The following is a 15,875-nucleotide window of genomic DNA, read 5'->3' on the forward strand; positions in this document are numbered from 1 at the left end:
CCAAAGAAAAATAGATAAATTGAATAAGTATATTGTCGACAATGGTCTTACATTATCAGCAGAAAACAAAAACTCACATTATGCTTTTTAACAATTGTAATAATCCAGAACAGTTACCAACATTTAAAATTGAAAAAGAGCCCGTTCAGTACAGAGATATGATAAAATTTTTAGGCTTAATGCTTACTTCAAAACTAGCTTGGAATGCCCCTATTGAATATATAATAACAAAAGCAAGAAAATGTTTAAACTTGCTCAAAGTTATAAGTAAATGGTACTGGGGACAAGACACAACGATATTGAAACATTTATCATCATCACTTATTCGAACCAAAATATCGTATGGACAAGAAGTCTTTTTCAATGCTCCAAAGTATTTGTTAAAGAAACTTCAAAGCATTGACTGTAAAGCATATAGACTTGCCCTTAGCGTACTTTTCCACGCATCAACCCTCGGAACATATAAAGAAATAGGAGAATTGCCTTTGGATGAATACCGAAACCTGGCATGTGCTAAATACGTATTGAGAAGCTCAACAACTGAAAATTTTACATCAGAGGAAGTAAGAATTACATCTGAAAACAACGCCCCAAAAAGAGCTAAAACGATATCTTATCTAACGCCAATTTGTATCAAACCTTTAACAAAGGTCCGAAATTAATCCAGATAATGTAGACACGCAGAAAACAGGAAGTCCATGCCTCATTTGGGAGATGAGTAAAGCACAGTTTGATATCAACCATACTGACATTGCAAAAAAAGAAAATGCAACTATCATGGCAACAGAAGTCCGATTACACCTTTAGAATAGATACCGTGACCACTTACATATTTACACAGACGGCTCACTCCTAGACAATGGCCAACCAGGTTCAGCTTTCGTTGTACTAAATCTGAACGATCATACCATATTGGTAAAGATCGATCAATATTCACAGCTAACTTATCGCTGTTCTTATGGCTTTAAAATATATTCTTGATCTTCCAGTTTGCCTTCGACAAGTCTTATTTTGTGTTGATTCAAAATCTGCTTTAAACTCATCAAATTGTAAGAAAACGCCCAAAATGATAATAGAAATAAGTCACAATGTACACCTATTGAATTTGAGAGGAACACATATAACTTTTTGTTGGGTTCCTTCTCACCTTGGTCTCCTATATAATGAATGGGCTAACAGGGCTGCAAGAAAAGCTGCAAATCACCAACAGGGAACCACAGAACTTTATGTGCCTTTGTCTGTGCAAGAGGGGTACCGCTTACTGGAAAAAGCATCATGGAGCAAAATCAGGGAAGTATACCAGCAAAATGGTAAAGTTTAAATAAAAGTGTATATAATGTTCAACAACAGGGAATCTATCAATCAATCAAATACGTTCAGTAATTTAATCAGATTAAGGCAAATTCAGGCATTATCAAACAGGATAAAGCTGAACGCTTTTATAAAAAAAAATTTTTAAAGTCCAGCAGAGATGTTAAATGTATATGTGGAGAATCTATTTCTAGCAAACACATACTCTTTGAATGTCAAAGTCTGAAATCGTTTTTACCAAACTACTCGGAAAATTCTTGTGAATGTATTTTTGACAATTTCAAGATGTTATCTGCTGTTGCACAAAGTTTGCTGCATAGTCCTATTGGACATTTGTTATAGTTGTTACAGTTGTTTGATGTTAGCGTTTCCTTATATATGCCTATGTCTCCCCTTTTAATGTTTTATTTTTTCCATTGCTCTGTATCTTCCCCACCACGCACACACATGCGCACACACACATACACACACACCATTCTTCACCCTCTGCCCAATACTGTCCCCACCACCACGACCCACCCTCCAGCGCCCCACCCCCCTTTTTTTTCTTTCCCCATCTAATATCACTTAAAGTGGAAGACGTTAAACTGAAGACTGCTACTACTACTACTACTACTACTACTACTACTACTACTACACATACACACACACACACACACACACACACACACACACACACACACACACACACACAATCCCCATCTGTAAATATATGGAGATGATTCTGACATTTTTCTGCAATATGAATTCTGGCAGTACTTGTCGTGATATTGATGTTTTCTTCTCTTTTTGTTTCAGAATAACTGATATCAAAATCTGCTTTCAACATTTTCCCAAAAAAGAGCAGGGGTATGATGTGGTTTGGGAGCTAACTCTTTCATGTTAACATAAGATTCTTTTAACAAATTTGAAACGGAAGTTGCAACTGTTTCTTGCGATGAAATGGCTTTGGCTCTTTTAGGAAAATCAATGTCATATATTACTGCCAGTTCATCAGCAATGAATTTTTTTGTCATTGAAGTGTATCTCACAGCGGATTTTGCTGTTGCTAACTCACGATGTTCATTTAAGGGAAGAATTCCGGCTGTTTTGTATGTTTCCTGGTTGGATGCATGAGAGGGCACTCCGAGGCAATTTTGATAGCCTAGCTTACAGTCAAATAAAGAAAGAAAAAAACCCCAAAAAACACAACACTTTATTAATCCACATGGAAATTAAGTTGTGCAATCACAGGCTCATTGTAAACACTGGCATGAAATCATTGGCAACATAAGAAGAGATTAAAACTAGTCAAATAAGAATTCTCAATAGCTGACGATATACTACCCCCCCCCCCCCACACACACACACACTCACATACTCATGTTAAGACAATAGGGCATTGCAAAACAATATTAACAAATGAAAACATCCAACAAAAAAAGGGTATAGATTACTAAAAATGACATGCGCGCACGCCCGCACACACACACACACACACACACACACACACACATGCACACACATACACACACACATACACACACACACACACACACGCACACACACGTTAAGACCATAAGGTATTGTACAACAATGCATAAAAACATCAAGGGAATAAATCGTATATATAAGTAAAATGCACACACACACACACACACACACACACACACACACACACACACACACACACACACACACACACTCACACACACTCATTCACACACACACAAACAACGTATGCATGCACATAACATATGTCACGCCAATAAAATTAGAACATTAAGATACATGAAATCCAAGTAAAATAAGAAAATATTTAAAAATCACTTCCGATCACACACACACAGAAATGCTTGCCCGTGGTCACCCGCTGAGTCCCACATGCACGCATAATGTCTGCTCCCATACACTCGTAAGCTGGTGAAGTTCAGGTGTTGCTGTGGCGAGGGGGCTTGGGGGGTGGGAGGGTTCACTTAGTGTATTGGATGTTTTGATTGTGTGCGCGAATGGCTGTAGGAATAAATGAATTAATGTATTGAGATGTTCTTGCGCGTGGAGCTCTAAACCTACCACTTATGTCTGACCTTCTGCTATTAATGTCATCATGTAGTGGGTGTCTTTCGTCGGTCAAAATTTTTATTAGTCTGTCAGTCAGTTTTCTATTGTGCATGTCGCTAAAGGTGTCTTGTCTTATACCCACCACCCCACCCGCCTTCCTAATGACTTTTTCCAACCTGTCTTTGTCATGTTTGGTCAGGTTTCCCCCCAGCACACGGCTCCGTATGTTAAAACACTGCAGACAACAGATGTGTAAAACATTTGGAGCATCTGCTTGCATACATTAAAAGATTTCATTTTTCTAAGACAGTACATGCGACTGTTGCTCTTTTTAATGAGTGCAGTTGAGTTTTCATTCCAAGACAGCTTATTGTCGATTATCACACCAAGATATTTGTATGAGTCTACTTGTTCGACCACTTCATTTTTTGTGATGATTTTACTTAAATTTGATTTCTTTTTTCTGAAGTCGATTACAAGCTCTTTCGTTTTGCCAACATTCAGCTCAAGGAAATTTTCTTCACACCAGTTCACAAACCTGTCAATTTCTCTTCGGTAGTCAGTGTCATCGTCATCAGTAATAAGTCCTGTCAGTGCGGAGTCATCTGCAAACTTAACGAGGGGACACGAATTGGTCAGACTTCTGCATTCAGCCGTACACAAGGTAAAATGAAAAGGCGAGAGGACTGTGCCTTGTGGTGCACCTGTGTTTGTGAAAGAGACAGTAGACATAAAATCATTTAATTTTACAAACTGAGGCCTTTTAGTAAGATAGTCTAAAACCCATAAAATCGTCGGAAAAAGAGTCCCATGTGCATCAGCTTTTTGCTAAGAGGTGAGGTTGAATTGTATTAAAAGCACTAGAAAAATCAAAGACATCAAGCGGACACAGGTATTTGATTTGTCTAGGTGTTCATAGATTTTGTTCAAGACACAAAGTATTGCATCATCCGTACATCTGTTCCTCCTGTATGCAAATTGCAAGGGATCTAAAAATGGTTTGACAGACTCCTGCAAATAGACAAGTATCACTCTCTCAAAAACTTTCATCACAGCAGATGTCAGTGCAACAGGACGGAGGTCATTCATACATGAAACATGTGTTTTCTTGGGTACAGTTTTCATGTATGAATGACCTCCGTCCTGTAGCACTGAAATCTGCTGTGATGAAAGTCTACACTTTGCATCTGTTCTTGATGACAAAAATGCTGGTGTGGCTTTCTATATTCCTGTCTTTAAAGTTGAAAAATCTTACTTTATTGGAAAACATCTTTCCATCTTCACGGGTGAGCTAATTGCTATTATACAAGCTCTGAACTACTTAGTAAGCCATCAAATAGTTTTCTCAAAAATAGCATTCTTTGTTGATTCCAGATCAGTACTTTATGCCCTAGAATTATTTAGCCATGAAACAAGACCTGACTTACTTACTGAGGCAAATCATTTGGTACACTGTTTGAGGATTAAAGGGACTGAGGTCAGTTTTTGTTGGGTGCCTTCTCATGTGGGCATTCATGGCAATGAAACTGCTGATAAAGCAGCTAAAAGAGGAGCACAAGATTAAGAAAAATCGACAAAAATACATGTCCATCTTTCCATAAAAGAGGCATACACTTTGTTAGAAAAATCAGCATAGGGTCGAATTCATAACAGATGGAAGGAAAAGATTTTAAAACATAAAGGGACATTATTCCCCGAGGATATTATTAAAGAAAAAATACCGAATCCGTCAGCTTGCTTTACAAGATTAATAACCTCTTCTTTCTTCTGTATAAAACTTGATGCGTTGAAGACAAAGTATAGTAAAAATGTCACATGCATCTGTGGTAAGCAGTTCAGCTTGCATCATTGTTTGTTTCACTGTCAGCAGTTACGTACCTTCTTGCCTAAGTATTTCACAGAGAACAACTATTCTGCAGATGATTTTTGGAAGGTTATTTCTGACGAGGTTCTTATGGCCGAACTTTCACAGGCATTACTTCATAGCCATATTTCTACATTCCTTTAATGTACTTCAGAATTGTGTTAATGGTTTCTGATTATTATTATCATTATTTAATTGTTACTGTTAAATGTAACTGCATGTTAGTTATGCATTTTTGGTAGTTTTCTAGTTTTCTACCTTTTCCCAAAATAGCTTCCCTTCCCTGCCTCTTCCTTCTCTTCAGTTTTTGTTTTTATTATTATTATTTTTTAATTCAATTTTTATTTTTTTTCTCATCCAGTTTTAGAATTATGCATATGTTTGAATGACTGGTGTGAAAGCGCTTTGATTCACCGCTATATAAATATGATAATTATTATTATTTATTTTTTGTTTTCCTCATCTACTTCAGATCATTGATGCTGAAAGAACAACAAATGTTTACATGATGACTGATGTGACCTCACTTAAGTAAATGACGTAGTACATGGTTATGACGTAAAACTTCTGATTTATATATAAATTTAAAAAAGACGATTAAAAAAATCTGAAGAAAGATTCGGAAGAGATCGTTGCAAAACAACGTGAGCGAAAAAACAGTCCAACGATTGTTTAATTTTCTCTTGTTGGAAGAGGCTTTCTGAGTAATTTATTTCATACAACCAAGACAGTTATGTTAAACTTAAGTAATGTTGCAAAGATGAACAACGTAGTCTGATCTATCCTGAAGTTTAATACCAAAAAATAAACTATCAATCATCATTTATGTTGTGTTTCATATAGTTTGTATTCTGTCTCTGACAGTTATACTATTTTTGCGTGTGTTTATGTAAGTTTATGCCTGCCTATGTGTGCATATGTGTTAGGGTACTGTTAGATGCACATGTATGTTAAAATGTATTATGCAGTGCGTGTGTGTGTGGTCACATTTTGGTGTGTGTATGTAGCATTGATGTAATGTTTTATGTTAACAAAAGCGTTTTTGTAAAGCACCTTGAGCAGATTTCTGGATAGTGTGCTATATTAGTATCCATTCTTATTATTATTATTACTATTATTATTGTTTATGTTTCATTTTGGTGCAAAATACTATTGCTGTTATATAATATCCTCCATGCCCCAAAAAGGGTGAAAGGATTAAATATTCTTGATTCTTGTGTGTGTGTGTGTGTGTGTGTGTGTGTGTGTGTGTGTGTGTGTGTGTGTGTGTGTGTGTGAATAATACATGGGAATAATTTTGCAGAAAAGGTTAAAAAGGCGTCATCGAAATTTTGAAAACACTTAGAAAACTGAACTCTATTGATTCCTGTCTATTTTGGAATAATGTTCGATGTACAAATAGAACCTTTACTGACATATGCAGCTGAAATCTGGGGACTAACGGTTAACTCACACATTGAGATAATACATACTCATGCAATTAAATGTTTTCTGCATGTTCCAATCCATTCATCCAAAACGGTTTTATATGGGGAAACTGGAAGATACCCTTTGTATATAAAAACTTTTGTCAAATGTATTAAGTATTGCTTAAAATTGTTAAAGCTTCCACAAACACGTCTGAGCAAACAGGCCTATGATATGATGCTTTTACAGATGGAGTTAGGTAAAGAAAACTGGTGTTACAGAGTGAATAAGGTTCAAACTGAACATGGTTTTGGAATTGTGTGGTTGTCCCAGGGTGTAGGAAACGAACAGCAGTTTATTGCAGAATTCAGAGACAGACTCATTTGTTCCTTCAAACAAAACTGACATTCTGACATGGAAAGTAAAGAAATATATAGTTGGTTCTTTTCTTTTAAAAGTATATTTCAACCTGAAGCATATCTCAGAACCATTACAGACAAATGGCACAGAATAAATTATGCGAGATTTCGGTTAAGAACTCTGGGTTTTAATGCAAACAGGAGATAGTTTGAACCTGGGACTTCTATACAATCACAACGTCCTCTCTGTGGATACCAGGTAGATGATGAAAAACATGTTCTTTTTCAATGTGAAGTCTATAATACTGTGCGAGAAAAATGCATATTCTTTAAAAACAGAGATGGCTAAAAGCCATGATGTTGTTACTGTTTTGTCATGTGATAATGAAATCATAATTAGATCGGTTGCTAAATTCACTGCAGAAGCTCAAACAATGAGACAAAGGTACATAAGTCAGAATAGTATCAACAGCATAGAGACTCTTAATTATAGTCAGTACAGAAGTTGCTATTTTATTTGGTCAAAACAGAAAACATAACATTGCATACTGTATTGTTGAGGCAGTCTGTACTGGTTTGATATATTTTTGAATGGATGGTCGAGTCAGTTCCCATTCATTTTGTTATCTTATTTTCATTACATTTTTGTTTTTCTTTAGTTCTGTTTCGTTGAATTTTTTTGTCAGGATGTGACTTAAGTGTTTCCAAGTATTGCATATTTTCTTGGTTTAAACTGACTGAAGGGTTCAGAGAGCAAATATAGCTGGGTTCTGTTGTTGTTTTGAAGCTAAAATATATGAATTTATGTTGTTGCCCCCTTGTCAAAAGACCTTTCTTGGCAATGACAATAAATAATTCCACTCTCTCTCTCTCTCTCTCTCTCTCTCTCTCTCTCTCTCTCTCTCTCTCTCTCTGTGTGTGTGTGTGTGTGTGCCTCCTTGTGTACCGTCATTGGCTCTTGGCTCAACGCCGCTTTGCATGAGCCGCTGTCTTTGTCAAATAACACATTGCTAATATAAAAATAGAACTTGTAGTGCAAGAGAACCCGACTTCTTTCTTTTCTTCTTCTTTATTTTCTGTTTGCCACACCCCTAACACTCCTACCTCAAGTTGCATAGTGAGGTTTAATGCTGTTTGTTGTATATGAAGCAAAGAAAATTCCGCAGTCAATCAAGACAGGGCAAACTGTGTGTGCATGCGCGCGCGCGCGCGCGCGCGCGCGCGCGTGTGTGTGTGTGTGTGTGTGTGTGTGTGAATGCTTCTTTTCTTTGTTATGTTTCTTTCTGTCATGATGCTAATGCTATTTTTGTCCATCATTGTTTCTGTCGTGTTCCTTTGATAATAATAATAATAATAATAATAATGGATACTTCTATAGCACGCTATCCAGAAATCTGCTCTGGGTGCTTTACAAAAACACTTTTGTTAACATAACACATTACATCAATGTTACATACACACACCAAAATGTGACTAAACACACACACACACACACACACACACACACACACACTGCATACATACATTTTAACATACATGTGTACCTAACAGCTACCTTCAACACGAACGCACACGTAGGTATACACAAACATACATAAACACACACACACACACACGCATAAAGCAACTACGGATCTCGATACACAAAGTACTGGCCCGGAGCGAAACAAAACACGTCCGCCCGTCAGCTCAGAGAGAGAGAGAGAGAGAGAGAGAGAGCATCACAGATGTGTGTGTGTGTGTGTGTGTGTGTGTGTGTGTGTTTTGCTTCTGTATAAAGATGCATTTCGTGAAGTTTTTGTTCAGTTGGAGAAACAAGAAACATTAATTGCGTTCATCATTGAAAAAAATGCGTTCATCATTGAAAAAAATGCGCCCCGATTAGTTCGGGAAGTTTCGATTGTTTGTGTTTGTTGAAAAGAATTCAAAATAGGTGTCCCGAACAGTTCTGGAAGATTTTTTTTATTGTTTGTTCGTTCGTTTGTTTGTTTGATGTTGTTTCAGGAATGCTGCCGCTATTTGCTTAAGGGGGGACATGGCAGTACAAAATTGACTCCGCTCCTGTGCAGATAATCTCTCTCTCTCTCTCTCTCTCTCTGTCATCTCCAATCCACGCCCCACAATCTCCAGACCCACACCCACACACCCCTCTCCAATCCACCCTCACAACCTCCAGATCCACACCCACATCCCCCTCCCCAATCCATCCCCCGCCCCCCACCAACCTCCAGAACCACACCCACATCCCCCTCTCCATTCCACACCACCCCAACCCCCAGACCCACACCCACATCCCCCTCTCCAATCCACCCTCACAACCTCCAGAACCACACCCACATCCCCCTCTCCAATCCACTCCCCGCCCCCCACCAACCTCCAGAACCACACCCACATCCCCCTCTCCAATCCACTCCCCCACCCCACAACCTCCAGAACCACACACCCACATCCCCCTCTCCAATCCACACCCCGACCCCACAACCTCCAGAACCATCACCCACATCCCCCTCTCCAATCCCCCCCCCCACACACACACACAAAACCTCCAGAACCACACCCACATCCCCCTCTCCAATCAACGCCTCCACTCCCCCCCCCCCCCCAACAATACACCCCCCTCCCAACCCAATATATATATATATATATATATATATATATATATATATATACATATATATCAACAACAGTAGGTTTTTCATGTCTTAAAACTTGCATTCTTAAAAAGCAGCAAATTGTCGCTGTAAAAACAGCTTCTTCAGGCAAGGGTACAGAAGTGAAAGCTTTACAAGCTGGTAAAGCGAAAATTGGCTGCATTTTAAGAATGCGAGTTTTAAAACATGAAGTGCCTGCTGTTGCTGATTTAAAAAAAATATATATATATTTTACCAGTCTGGGTATTTACCTCAGTGTTTTCTGGAAGGAGCGGTGCCCAGGACACGAAGAGAGTGTGAACTATATATATATATATATATGCGCAAGCTGAACAGACTAACTTTGCTCCTCGACAATCCAGGAATGGCCTCTTCTCTCTCAAGACCTACGTTTTACTTTACCCTTTCTTTCGTGATATGCGCTGGCGAATAATAATAATAATAAAAAAAATTAAAAGAAGAAAACTAACACAAGTGTGCAGAGAGCGCCAGTAAAATCATTTTCACAGTATGCTATGGCCGCCATGCTCCAGTGCGCTGGAATGACTCCAATTGAAAAAGGGGTTGGGTACCCTCTCTTCACCTCCTTTTTCACTTCTCCAAATCTGCCAGACGTTATACCGCAGCGATCTTTTGTGGGACACACCCGGATGACACGAATCCAGCGAGGGCTGGGCCGAATGCCCCTGTCAAACAATGTGACTCGGGTGATTTTTTCAGGTGTGTTTTCAATGCGTGTGTATGGGGAGCGTCGGGAGTAGGGTGTGGTCATAGAATAGGGCCGTGTCGTAGAGGGGACTCGCCAGTGTGTAGGCGACGTGTGTACTTGCATGATCAGTGTGCATGGCTGATTATTGATTAAAATCGCGCGGGCGTGTGTGTGTTTGTGTGTGTGTGTGTGTGTGTGTGCACGCGCGCGCGGTGTGTTTTCTATTTCATTGAATGTCTATCCACATTAAGTGATAAGATAAGATAACTATAACTTAATTACCTGATTATGAAAAATTACATCAGGTGCGGAAAGCCGACTTAGACGAGTACTCAATACAAAAAAAAACCCATTAAACATGACTTGAACTAACAAAAGGGAAAGCCTTAAAGACTCACTTGTGCTTCACGTTTTGTCCAGTAAAGCAATCCTGAGAAGAAAATCAAAATTCGTTGAAAAGTGTTCTGCATCAAATAATTATGACATATAAAATAAGCTTTGGGAGAAAAAAGAAAAAAAAAAGGGGGGGGGGGGAAACCAAAAACAGGCATGCGAGCGGGATCGAACCATGTATCTTCAATTCCGAAGCAGACAGAGTTATCCCCACTGCTGCGGCGCATCTGACGTCAACTGACGTTTTCTTCTTCATGTCATAAATAGATGCGATTGTAATGAAATTCGGAACGAATCTCTACGAAATAAACCATTAATGATTCGGAAAAACGGCTCAGTTCGGGAGACTTACAACCTGTTATTGGTATGACTGAAGATTTTTTTTTTTTCATACCATGTTTAAGCCAAATTTGATATTGGCAGACAAAGTATTTCCAGAGAAAATGGCAATGTTAACGTTTACCACGGGCACACAGACATACACACAGACACATCAGAGACGACCGAACACTGGGTTATAACATGGACTCACTTTCTTTACACAAGTGAGTCAAAAACAAAAGAAGCAAGAAACATATAAGATATTCATAAAAAAAAGTGCTGTATATCATATTAATCTAAAATGTAGTAATTAAAATTATTATTGTAAACATGTTGAAAGACACTAACGTTAACATTACATGTATCATATTGCGAATCAGTTCTGCCCATTGTCACATTCTGAGCTTGATGCTATCAAAAATAGGTGTGTAGAGAATAAAACAAAAGTACAAAATATAATGTACGCACTTTGCACACACACACACACACACACACACACACACACACCTCTTAAGAATTTTAATGGTTCATCGAACTTGGGATAAAGGTTTTCTGAGCTCTATATTTCATTTTAAAAGCTCTTTAGCGTCGTCCTGATGGCAGCAGCTCATAATGCTTTGCTAAAACATGGCTACCGTCAGTGATAGTTTTGACATGGGAAAAATGGGGATGACGGAAAGGGATAAAAACAAGACAATTCGCAACATTAACTTTACAAAATCGGGGGGGGAAAAAAAGAAAAAAAAAAAGATTTTTTTTTTAAAAGAAAGAAAAGGCAGTACTGATGATTAATAAACAATAAGCAAATAAATGTAAATAAATATACATGCGCGCGCGCGACCACACACACACACACACACACACACACACACACACACATGCACAACAAATATACAACAAGCATGTAGTTTCACAGATATGAAAGCACAAACAAAAGTACACAGGCTGCAGAAAAAGAGTGATTAAAAAGAAAGAAAAGTGAAACAGAGATAGGCGCACCCCCCCACCACCCAACAGTAATAATAGTCATAAAAAATAGTAGTAGTAGTAGTAGTAGTAGTATCGTTCGATTATTTATTTATAGTCTGTTCATCTAAGATGATGATATTAGACTAGTCTAGTAGCAGTGTCATAACATAATAATGATAATGATTACAATAACAATAACACACATAATAATTACAAAGAAAATAATGACAGTAGTGGTAGTAGAAGCAGTAGTAGTAGTAACGATAATAATAGCAATAACAACAATAATAATAATGACTTTTTTTTTTTTTTTTTCTTTTCTTTTTTTTTAGCGCCCCCCGGATAAGTCACGGCGCTTTACATGAAAGAAAAAGTTGCAAATTTTTGCATGAACGACCCATGACCACTCTCATTTTTATCTCCCCCCTTCTCTCAGCGCTCCCTCTCTCCCTCTCTCTCTCTCTCCCCACTTCAGACTGGGAACTGCCAGGCATGGGGCGGTGTTGTAGTAGAAAGAATCTGAGAGTGTTTGTAGAGAGAATTTGAAAAGAGGTTTTTGTTTTTGTTTGTTTGGTGGTTTTTGACTCACTTGTGTAAACAAAGTGAGTCTATGTTTTAACCCGGTGTTCGGTTGTGTGTGTGTTCGTTCTTTTGTTTAGCGTCTTTTCACTATCCGTGATATTAGACGTTAAAAAAAAAAAAAAAAAAAAAATTTTTTTTTAAAGGGGTGGGGTGGGGTGGGGTGGGGGCATGGGGTATAACTAACATGCTATTACATTCAACAGTAACAATTCAATAATAATAATTATAATAATCAGAAACCATTAACACAATTCTGAAGTGCATTAAAGGAATGTAGAAATAGGGCTATGAACTAATGCCTGTGAAAGTTCGACCATAAGAACCTCGTCAGAAATAACTTTACAAAAATCATCTGCAGAATTATTATTCTCTTTGAAATACTTGGGCAAGAAGGTACGTAACTGCTGGCAGTGAAACAAACAATGATGCAAGCTGAACTGCTTACCACAGATGCATGTAAAATTTTTACTATACTTTATCTTCAGCGCATCAAGTTTTATACGGAAGAAAGTAGAGGTTATTAATCTTGTATAGCAAGCTGATGGATTCGGTATCTTTTCTTTAATAATATTCTCGGGGAATAATGTTCCTTTCTGGTTTAAAAACTTTAACTTCCATCGGTTATGAAATCGACCCCATGCTGATTTTTCTAACAAAGTGTATGCCTCTTTTACGGAGAGACGGACATGTATTTTTGTCGATTTTTCTGAATCTTGCGCTCCTCTTTTAGCTGCTTTATCAAAAGTTTCATTGCCAAGAATGCCCACATGAGAAGGCACCCAACAAAAACTGACCTCAGTCCCTTTAATCCTTAAACAATGTACCAAATGATTTGCCTCAATAACTAAGTCAGGTCTTGTTTCAAGGCTGAATAGTTCTAGAGCATAAAGTACTGATTTGGAATCAACAAAGAATGCTATTTTCGAGAAAACTATTTGATGGCTCACTAAGTAGTTCAGAGCTTGTATAATAGCAATTAGCTCAGCTGTGAATATGGAAAGGTGTTTTCCAATAAAGTAAGATTTTTCAACTTTAAAGGCAGGAATATAGAAAGCCGCACCAGCGTTTTTGTCATCAAGAACAGATCCATCTGTAAATACATGGAGATGATTCTGATATTTTTCTGTTATATGAATTCTGGCAGTACTTGTCGTGATATTGATGTTTTCTTCCTTTTTTGTTTCAGAATAAGTGATATCAAAATCCGCTTTCAACATTTCCCAAAAAGGAACAGGAGAATGATGTGGTTTTGCAGCTAACTCTTTCATGTTAACTTCAGATTCTTGTGTGTGTGTGTGTGTGTGTGTGTGTGTGTGTGTGTGTGTGTGTGTGTCTGTGTCTGTGTCTGTGTCTGTGTGTCTGTGTGTCCGTGGTAAACTTTAACATTGACATTTTCTCTGCAAATACTTTGTCAGTTGACACCAAATTAGGCATAAAAATAGGAAAAATTCAGTTCTTTCCAGTCATCTTGTTTAAAACAATATTGCACCTGTGGGATGGGCACAAAAAAAAAAGAAAGAAAAAAAAGAAGCCTAATTATATGCAAACTGCATTTACTGTTATATTTATATTTTTTGTATTCTCTAAACTTGGCACTTTGATCTGATATTCTGACACAACAACAAGAGCAGTCATTATTATCATTTTTTGTTCAAACAGGAACTTCTTTTGCTAAGCATGGAAGTTTTATTTATTTTGCAAACGTTTTGGTGCAGATAGTATAAAAGGGAAATTACTCTGTAATTAATGCTAGGGGACTTAATTTGTTTTAAACTGATCTTTCTCATCTTAAACATTACATTTTGAAATTATACTCAATAAATAAAAAGCTTGGATTTTTTTAAAAGTGTATCACAAGTGAGTCTTGAAGGCCTTGCCTCTCTTGTTTTATTTGTTTGTTTGTTGTTGCTTTTTTTTATTTTTATGAAGAACGAAAGGCAGAAACTGTCAGATGAACGGATACAGTGTGGACACTTGTTCCCCAGAATGAGGAGCAGCAAAGAGGAAAAGGCGTTCACCATAGGTTCTTGTACTGACTCGAGGTAAATGAAGTATAAAATAAATAAATGAATAAAAATAGAACGATGGTGGAATAACACAAATTCAAAAAGGACTTGAAACGAATTCCCCCCCCCCCCCCCCCCCCCGGATATTCACAAAATCAGAAAAATCAGACTATTAATATCATTTGTATTATTCTTATTCTTATGCTTACCATCATCATCATCGTTATCATTATTATCATTATTGTTATTTTATTATTTATTTAAAAAAAAAAAAATTTATAGCGCAAAATACACACTTAACATCTGTGCAAGAAGGCAAAGTCAACGTTAGCTAGACATGTGTCACACACACACACACACACACACACACACACACGGTCACTAACTTATTGTGTCGTTCAACGGACCTATGAAAGAGAGAGAGAGAGAGAGAGAAATGTACCTTATCGTGTTACTTCTTCGATGTCAGCTGATACGTTGCGTGTGCGCGTTTATCTTATGTGTCAGGTCAGGGGCATAGCCCTTGCTACTGGTACCATGTAACCCAGTACTACCTGCCGCATGTGAAGTCTCCCAACGACGGACCAGGCGGAGGAGGAAACCTTTCCCAACGGCTGTGAAGGCGGAAGAGGATGACCAAAGGGCAGGGGGGAGCTCTTATCCTTGGCTGGAAGTCCTCCTAGGAGACGGAACTCCGAAGAAAAAGCCTGCACCTGCCGAGGCCGTTCTACACGTAGCAGTTTCTGCACTTGTGGGACTGTGAGCGTCGGTAGGCGAGAGAGTGGAGAAGGGACCGCACAACTCCTCTTCACTAAAGAAAAAAATGTCAACTGTGCTGGTTAGGCAACCAGGCGGAACGCACGCTCATCTTTACCCCCCCCCCCCCCCCCCTCCCGGTCCCCGCCCCCCACTATAAACTGGCCTGGGCCAGAAATCACCTCCCCCCCCTCCACCCCGTGTAAACCAGCCTGGGCTACATTGTACCCGGGGTGTCGTGTGCGATAGTGTAGTGACGGAAGAACGAGGACAGTTTGATCAACTTGACTTCCTCGAATACGTTATGATTTTCGGTGCGTGTATGTGTGTGTGCGTGTGTACGCGCGCGTGCGTGTGTGTTCCTTCTCTCCCTCATTCAGAGGGAATGTTTGAGTACAGTATCAGAGACTCGGCCTTTTTCCATGACATGATTTATCTTTTACGTCATTTTTCTTCATAACTACTCCGCACCATGTGTGTGTGTGTGTGTGTGTGTGTGTGTGTGTG

At 38.4% G+C, this 15,875-nt stretch overlaps 1 protein-coding gene across 7 annotated transcripts in view; it reads right to left on the reverse strand.

Annotated features, from left to right (window-relative positions):
• Nucleotides 1–15,441, reverse strand: part of LOC143289148 (exostosin-like 3) — a 63,581-nt gene extending 48,140 nt beyond the window's left edge. For 2 of the 7 annotated variants that reach the window (XM_076598042.1, XM_076598038.1), the window contains exon 1: nt 15,167–15,441. The gene's annotated coding sequence lies outside the window, so the exon portion shown is untranslated. Of the gene's footprint in view, nt 1–9,883; nt 10,173–15,054 lie in introns of those variants that run through there. The other 5 variants (XM_076598044.1, XM_076598040.1, XM_076598041.1 and 2 more) reach the window with 4 other exon arrangements.
• Nucleotides 15,442–15,875: the final 434 nt, after the last annotated feature.

Source organism: Babylonia areolata, chromosome 13 (genome assembly GCF_041734735.1).
Source record: "Babylonia areolata isolate BAREFJ2019XMU chromosome 13, ASM4173473v1, whole genome shotgun sequence".
NCBI classification, from domain to species: domain Eukaryota; kingdom Metazoa; phylum Mollusca; class Gastropoda; order Neogastropoda; family Buccinidae; genus Babylonia; species Babylonia areolata.